Consider the following 9,196-nt stretch of genomic DNA (forward strand, 5'->3'; position numbering starts at 1 on the left):
AATCTCCCATTTATAGCTCTTCAAAACCAAATTTCTGAGCAATTAAACCGAAGATCCTCGCAATTAAATCCAGAATCACAATCCCTCAATTTTGGCTTCTCAAATGCTAGACATTCAGTCAAGATTCCAGCTTCAAAATCCCTTAATCACAACCCAAATTATCTCCAATCCAATCTCAATAAATCAAGCCTCCAAATCATTCAAAACTTCAGCCTTTTCTCTCCATAAAAAGCAAGGAATTCCACAAGAAAGGGGGAGGGGAAGAACCAGCCTCTGATTCCAGAAAGACAGCACAAAACAAAACCTCCCAAGCACCCAGGACGCAACCAAGGACAAAGCCTCCCATACCCATAAAAACAAAAACCACGCAACTGCCTCAAGTCACCCACACCAAAATCAAACCGAAATTTCAAGCCATTCTAGTCCCAAACCAAAAACCCGTGGTCATTGATTCACCACCATACACTGTCACCTAATCCAATTTCTTCCAAGAACACCATTGTCTTCCTCATCAACTTCCAAGACCAGCAAACCAAAACCATTATAACCTGTCATCTTCCTTACCCTCCATTAACCCGAAACAAGCAACACCAGAGAAAGCATCAAGAATTTCATCCACTATTCCTCACAACTGAATACCAAAATTTTTTCCAGTATCTCTTCCAACCAAAAACCAATTTCCTACCCTTCACCAACTCAGCTCCATAGAAGCACCACAAAGCATCACAGAGCGATTGTTTCTCCAAGATCAATTCCATTCATAACCTTCCACACCATTTTCTTATTCACCCATAATAGACGAACAACAACCTCCATCTTCAAACCCGCCACCCACAGTCAGCTCAGCCCTCTTCATCGACACGACGCACAACAAACCCACACCATCACATCCCGAACCAATTCAACTCGAACAACCTATCTCTAACCATCATTCTTCACATCCTTCAGTCTTGAAACAACCCAGTAAGAGCACCACCGTGAAGCCGCCACCACTAAAAACCAAAACCCACAGAAATTAATCGAAGCCGATCCGCTATAAAACCTCAACAAATCATCCAAACAAAAAATGAAAGTGTTACCTTTTTCTCCTTAAATACCCACGAAAGTAACCCCAACCACCCTCAAATACCCACGGTTGTAACCCATAACAAACCCAAGAAACAACCCTCACCTTAGCCATCAAACTTGGCACACCACACTGACACCTACTCTCATAGCCCGTCAGCCCATCTATCCTCCAAACCCATAGCCCAAATACAACTTAGCTTTTTCTCTCTAAACCCGAAGACAACAACCCAACAAACCCAATTGATTGAATCTGGGTCCATAGCCAAGAAACCACCTTGAAACAAACCATAAATCTACCCTCATCCACCGTGGGTTTCTCCTCTAGACAAAACCTCACTTATACCCGAAGCATTGGTTAAGGAAGGAAGAGGAGAAGAGTTTGTTTTGGAGCTTTTCTTCGCAGTTTATTATTCCCCTCATTTATGCAGGCTTTTAATATAGGCCCGTGTAACACACGCGCGTCACAGTCCAGAGAATCTAATCCGCCAGTGCGTGAGCCACACTCTCACCACGTGTCCTAGTGGTATTTTCCAATAATTTTTTGGTGTTTTTCGACAAAAAAAAAATCAATCTCAAACCCAAGTAAATATTTCTGTTATTTTTATGTTTAAATTTTGTATATATTAATAATTTTATGCTCTTGTTTTATTGTAAAAATATAATTTTTTTTGTTCAGCAGTGATATTCTTATAGAAAAAACAATGAATAAAACAAAATTATAGAATTGTAAGAAAAATAATAAAATAAAATTGTCATTTATCATTCCGCAATATTTTCTTAGCATCCGATTTAGTAGTTTGAGCTAGGTCAATGTGATCCCAATAAAGCTTATACAATAATGGCATTGTTTTGGATTTTATTTTTGTAGATTTCAAATGAGAGATATCTACCTCTCATGTAACATTAAGGCTTAATCTTGATTGTAATTGAATTCCTTAATGGCACAAAAACATGAGAAAACATGCGTTTAATTTGTCAGCTACAATCATGGTGCGAGAAATCAGGGTTTAAGTCTTATAATCCACTTCAAATTTTAGGTCAAATATATTTTCTCAGTCAGCCTTTAATTAAGAACCACAGCCCAACCTTTCCATTCTTATGCAAGATTCAATTTTTAAAATTTGATCCTTTCTCCATGACTCAAGCAAAGAGGAATCAATGGCTAATACCTAAGTTGATTTCTATTACTATCTTCAAGGATTTGATACTAAAAAAACTGGTGATTTTTTTTCTTAAAAGGATAACACTAACCAACAAACAAAAAAAAAAAAGGTAAGGGAACTGTCGCCTGTGGACATACGACATTAGGGGATAGTGGAAGTTACCACCTAGTTGTGTCGCTAGGAAACTCGGGTGTACTAGTCTTATTAGAAATTCAAGGGGTAAAGGACTGATTGTGGTTAGAAAAGGTATTAACAAATCTACTGCACCTTACCTAAAGTAAGCTGTATTATATGAATTGAATGTGGTTTAAAGATTTTGATGAGTTCCTAACTCTACAACGGAAATTTACTGAGTGACGACCATTGTGTCACCCATAAGTCCTGAACTTAAGATGCTTTAAGGAGGGCTTGCCTTAATGCAAAACAATGTATAGGGAGTATACACTCTAAATGCAAGTTATAATCATTTTACGTGAGACGGGGGGTAGGTTCACTACTTAGTTTAAAAAAAGATCTCTCATTGTTCTAGTGATCGTCTTCATGAAGGCAATAAGAGGGCTCGGTAGGTAATGAGATGACATGTATATTAGTTACTACCAGTCCAAGAACTTAGCAAAGAGTTAGATGATTTCATAAGCTTAAACCTCGACTAAAATTCATAGGGTAAGATGCTACTCCCCCCACATAACTTAAAGTTTCTATGTGCTCATCTCATAGCGATATATTGCAAATAAACTAATGATGCATGAAAACATACATGCATAGACATGATAAAATATGCTAAATCATAAATAAAATAAAATAAGCCAAATGAAAAAAAAAATGTGAACACATCAAAACAACTAAACCATATAAAACACACAAAGTTTAGTCCAATACTATTAGAAGCAATACCTTATCAAGTGGAGTTGTCATTCTATTGCACGTGGACGCATGACGTTGAGAGGTCGTGAAAGTCGTCACCTAATTATTTGATTTAGGGTTACTAGAAAACCCGAGTGTAATGGACTTATCAGAAATTCAAAGGTTAAGGGACTGCTCGTGGCTAGAAAATGTATTAGCTTCTTTAGTACACCCTACTTGAAATAAGATGCATTATGTTGTTTGAATTTGGTTTAAAGATTTTGATGGGTTTCTAATTGGTGGTATGCTTATGACATATGATAGGAATTTATTCCAGTGAATAAATTTTAGCATTTCGAATTTATTATAAGCTCGTGTACCCAAATTAATTTTTATGGAGAGGGATCCATGTAGATATCTTGAAATGGTTCACCTATCCTTAAAGACGGAAGTGTTTTCCACAACTTGTGTGTTGTGGCGATAAATACTCCCAATTAAAATTAATGAATTTTCCAGTCAATTTCTGATATTTAAATATCAGCCTATTTGTAGGTCCAATATTTATACTAGAATATTGACCATTAATTCTCATAAATTAAAATTTTAGAGATTATTAAAATATTGACAAAATTCTCATGAATTCAGTAAAATGGTAATTAAATTCAAAATGCATGCAAATATATATTCTTTGAATTTTGCATAAAAATACTAAAATACCATGTATTTTATTTTATTTAAGCAAAATATGTTTTTATTTTTATTTTGAGAGACTTGTCCATATGCAAATAAAACATTTTGTTAATTAGTTTTTTTTCTTCTTTTTATCTATCCCTTTTTTTATCATTTATTTAACACAAAGTAAAAGGGCAATAAAAAGAAAATAAACATACACACACATTCTCTATTTTACTATATTTTACTTACACACCTAATTACACATATCTACAAAGCACCAATAATTCAAATTCAAATAATAATTTAAAAATACATATTAAACATCTAAAATTATAAAATAGATCTTCCCAAGATAAAAATAATATGGAGAAGTTGTTGAAACTTGAGGACAGTACTGAAAGATTCCAGGGGCTGGGCGAATAGTGATAACGAGTGGAACCACGTGCCTCTCCCACTGCTGGTGTGTGGAACCAGGCGCCTCCACAGGTAAAACTAGAAATATAGGTGGATTTGAAGTGGTTAGTCCTCTTCTTCCTCCCTAGCTGGTGGTGAAAGTCAACGTTACCAGCAAAACGAGGAAAAACACACAAACAATTGCTTTTACTTACGTTTCTATTTCTTTAGAATTGATTCTTTCTTCCTCTCGGTTTGTTGGTTGCTGTTCAATGGAGTAGCTGGATTGTGATGGTCAACGGTGCAGCTGAAGGACAATCGTTAGTGTTACTAGATGTGTGGGCTATTGTTGATGAGGACGACTATGTTGGGAGCTGCTAGTGGTGTAGGACGTCATGGATTTGTTTTGATGGGGAATGAGTAGATGACCGAGAGGGAGGGTTGTTAATTACTTGTGTTTTGGAAAGGGAGAGGCTGTGGTCAGCGGTGCTGTTGGTAGTGATAAGGAAAAGCTAGAGCTGCCGTGAGTTTTGGAAGGGAAATGAGCTGTGGATGGTGGTTCTTGTGGTTGTTGAGGGGCTGGCGTCTGGTGGTTGGGGAGTCGAACTGGTCTACAATAATTTTGCTCATAAAGGGAGAGGGAGAGGAAAATGGGTTTACAGCCCACAGTGTTTTTCTCTCTGGTCTACAATAATTTTGCCCATAACTTAGTTGTTCTGTTCATTTTTCGCCCCCTCCACACCCCTGTTGACTCTGCCCTGACGAAATTAGGCTAACATAAAGAAATTATTACATAAACTAAGTTCATCACATCACATGAGGCATAAACTAAATTAATAAACATGGGACATACAGGGTAAAATACAGAGATTTTTGTTGATCATGATGCAATTCACATAATTTTATCTATGTCTTCTATTTATTAGTATAGCCTGCAAGTGATATGGTAAATTTAGCATGTGTAAACATTTCTCGTCTAACCTAACCTAGCACGTTCTTATTTCATTTTATTTTATATTTTTTAGATTAAATTAAGCTCTCTTACGTTGAATATTGAAAACGAGTATGAATATTGCTACAACGGTCTAACTGTCTAGCAGAGGCTTAATTTTCAATAGGAAGTGACGAGTTAAAGACTTTCATGTCTTAAATTTTTTTCTCGATGCAGATTGCAGAAGGTAAACAGAAGTTGTGATGAACTTTCTAAGTATGTGCTGGCGTTCAAAGCAATCACAAAAAAGAGATATTACTCGAGACGAGGGGTCACCTGTGTTTTGGCTATTAGTCAAAGCAGCCACAAACCAAGAAACTTCGTATTTCCTTGCACAGCACTGTCCAAGCAAACTTCCAAATATTTGCTCACTATAAATTGATAGCATTCCCTTGAAAATCATCAAGAAACTCCCACTTAACATTTTTCAGCAAAAGAAAGTTAACTAGTTGGCCTACAGTGTCTTCACCAATACTACTTCATCGAAAACTGTTTTAGATAACAAGAGAAAGCAAGAAATGGGTCATTTCTCAGCCATTTTCAGTTGCTTTGTTCCATCGGCTTCTTCAAGGGTTATAGATGAAGCCCATAAGAAGGCAGAGATTCCTAAAAGCAAATCAAAATCATCAGGTGCTCCAATCGTAGTTTCTTACTTCCCCATGAACTCATATCTCTCTCGCTTGTAGCAAATTCCATTCCAGGAAGATGAAGAAAGGCCATGTGATTGTTTATGCAGCTCAGCATATGGCGGGAGCCTGTGCGGTTCTGATTTATTTTTTTTATTTTTTTATGGATATGTTATTTTATTTGTTGCAATAGCTAGGTATTGCAAGAATTGCTTATCCTGTAAAGAAAACAAAGGATGAATACAAAATCATATATAATTTTGTCCCGAAGTAAGAGTAAAATTTATGGAGTCCACCTCTCAAATCATTCACCCATTAAATTTATTTGCAAAATCTTAATCCTACAGATCCTGCACACCCCTAGGAACTTGCAAGCTTACATCTAGTTCTTTTTTTTTTTTATAATAATTATTAATATCATGCTAGCCATTTAGAGGATGGCGATCATGAAAATTTATAGTTTTTACATGAAAAGTCATAACTAAAAGAAAAGAAAACGAAGATTGATAAAACAAAAATGCCTACAACTTGCTACAAAAACACCGTACTAATAATCAGCATGGTATTTTGTCATTTGTTCATCTATGAATGTAATCAGCACTTGAAGATCATTACTCGTGTAAGAGAAATGTTCTTCACAATTGTATAACCGATGGAGGGTTAAAGAAAAACAAGAATCAGATTTTGTCAAATATCATTGAAAACTAAATTATTTTTGTTAATCAGATATTTCAAGTAATATCATATGAGAGTAGTTTCCAAGTTTTCCTCTCAAACCTTGTATTTACCATCATTTGCTATTAAACCAGCAGTTCATCAGGTGTGTTTAGAGCACACCAAAAGACCCCACCATGAAATTAATTTTGTCCATTGTTTTCATGCAAATTGGAATTGTATTAATACATGATCTGACGTCTCTAATTCAGATGTACAGAGGTCTCTAATGTAAGTGCTTACATCTGGGAATTAGAAAATGACAAGTGCATCATAAAACACGTTCAAATACTTTTCTAAGAGAATTAATTTAGATCAATTGGACTTTGTCATGAAAACAAGACTCAGCTGGATAACAGACAATGTTTCAAGCAAATAAACATCTCTTTCTGACACGCAATTTGAAAGCAAATATATGCTCCAGAGTCAACGTTCAAAAAAAGGCATAGGTAACGATTATCTACCATTGTTTCAAAAGCCGAAGGGACACAATAACCATAGTATAAAATAAGTTCGGACTGTTCCCATGCTTTTGTAATATATACGCAACTAAGACTTGGACACATTAAAATATATATATATATATATATATCAAGATCTTCCTTGCTCTGCAAGCTCGAAATATAATAATCTTCCCCTTATAAGTGTCACTAGTCATTGTGGCCGAAAGCAGCCACTGAAAATTGGTTTTCCTTTCTTTGCAAGTAAACATAAACTTCTCTCATACGCTTCATTTTTTTCTCATTATAAATAGCCAATTCTTTTGCGTTTCAATTCATCAACTTAGATTCCAACGTGCCTTCTCTAAGCTTGTTTTTTCCCTCTCGTTGCCCTCTTACTAGGTATTCCTAACTGTTAAGCTAAAAAAAAACACCAAGTGCCTCTCTTCACGGAGAAAGAAACGTCAAGCTAGCAATACAAAGCCACAATGGCTAAGTTCTCAGCAATTTTCAGCTGCTTTGATACCTCTTTTTCCTCACGAGTCTCCAATGACAACGTTTCAGTTCCGGAAGTAAAAGCGCCCAAATCAGAGAAGTCAAAGGGAAAATCAAAATCATCAGGAGCTCCCATTGTAGTTTCTTACTTCCCTGTTAATTCATATCCATCTCGCTTGTAGTAATTTTGCCAACAAAATCAGATGTAATTAGTCATATTTAGCCAGCCCTGGGAAACTATATCATTCACTCACTTAGGTTGATGATGCATCATTGTGAAGTGGAAAGGATAAAGATGAAAGCAATTCCTTTATTAATGTTCTTTGATTGCTAGCTTCATGATCTGAGATTTGATGAACAGGGTTTTGTAATTCTCATAAAATTTTATTTTTGTAATTGTGAAATTGATCAAATAATTTATTTAAATTGATCATATTATTTCTATCTAGTTACTTGCAGCCCACAACTTAGTTATATGGTCAACTAAGTCACAATATTCCCCCTAAAAATAACACAATGTTGGAGAATTAATTCGAGGGCAACATCAAAATTTTAGCCCAGGTCGATGGTTTGGATTTCATCCCAAAGATAAAACAATGATCACTTTATTCCATGCATCAGATTTTGAGGACTAAAACGTGGAGAATATATACGAAGAGTAAAAACTTATCTTTTTAAGGGTTTCGAAATTTCGGATGTCTATTTGTAGATAAAAAATCTTGAGGTACATTCCCATCCATGTGCAAGTTGTAAGAAAATATCTCATACTAAAACAATAAAAGAAAAACAACCAAGTAGTTTATATGCAAGAACGAAACCAACACCTAATAATTTAGATTTTTTGGTAAAGATGATGTCTATTCATTAATCTAAGCCCTCGACTGTCCATGGCCTCAAAATCTTCATTTTAGAGCCGATAAGGTGAAGAATTAAGATACTTGATTTTTCACTCTTGACATAAATCTTAAATTATTTTTTTATTAAACTTCTGGAAATTATCAATAACTATTGCTCATGATAATTCAGATAAAAAAATAATGTCTTTTTTCAAGAAATATTCAGACAACCTTCTAATTTGTTTATGTCTTAGGTAAATATAGGCGTAAGAAGTTGCTTCAACCATCTTTATAAAATAACTATGGTAACAAAATCCTTTTGTCTACGTGGATCTTTAGCACTGGCTTAAATATGCAAAAATATCATCCCTGTTTTGTTTCAACATCTATTCATATAAAAATATTACTATATGGCATCCATATATTTATAATTTTTTTTTAATCGACAAACATAAGTCCTTTACTTATAGAACATATATGCTCTAGAAAAAAAAAAAAAATTTGCCCCCTTACACTCCTGTTAGGCTATGGTTATTTGGGATTATTATATAGAATAAGATCATGTTTGCAGCTGCAGATGAATCGTTTTTTCAATAAATTTTGAATTATTTTTACTTTAAATTAAATTTTTTTAATATTTTTAAATCGCTTTAAAATGTTGATGTTTGTCATAATCTATTTTTGGGTTATTCCCCAATGTAAATTTTTTTCTCTCTTCAAAAAAATACAAAACAATCAAAAACTATTATAAAAAAATATAACAGTGAAAAGAAGATGCCAGAACGCCCTAAAAATGGTCACAAATTGGTTGAGAAGGTTCAAAAATTCAAAAAATAAAATTTGACAGTATTTTGTTGACTTATGAGAGCCCTGTTGACAAAAAAAATTCAATTTGAGGAAGAAAAGTCCAAAACCATATGTTTATGGACTCAATTAAATTTTATCGAAGGTT

The 9,196-nt window shown here is 34.6% G+C and overlaps 1 long non-coding RNA gene across 1 annotated transcript; it reads right to left on the reverse strand.

Annotated features, from left to right (window-relative positions):
• Nucleotides 1-3,952: 3,952 nt before the first annotated feature.
• LOC112328384 (uncharacterized) lies at nt 3,953-5,396 on the reverse strand. The gene is made up of 2 exons (XR_008057029.1): nt 4,358-5,396; nt 3,953-4,291 (listed from the first exon to the last, which is right to left on the reverse strand). It is a non-coding gene; the product is annotated as an uncharacterized LOC112328384 (long non-coding RNA).
• Between the last annotated feature and the right edge of the window lie 3,800 nt (nt 5,397-9,196).

The sequence above is a fragment of the Populus trichocarpa genome, chromosome 1, assembly GCF_000002775.5.
Source record: "Populus trichocarpa isolate Nisqually-1 chromosome 1, P.trichocarpa_v4.1, whole genome shotgun sequence".
Classification (NCBI taxonomy): domain Eukaryota; kingdom Viridiplantae; phylum Streptophyta; class Magnoliopsida; order Malpighiales; family Salicaceae; genus Populus; species Populus trichocarpa.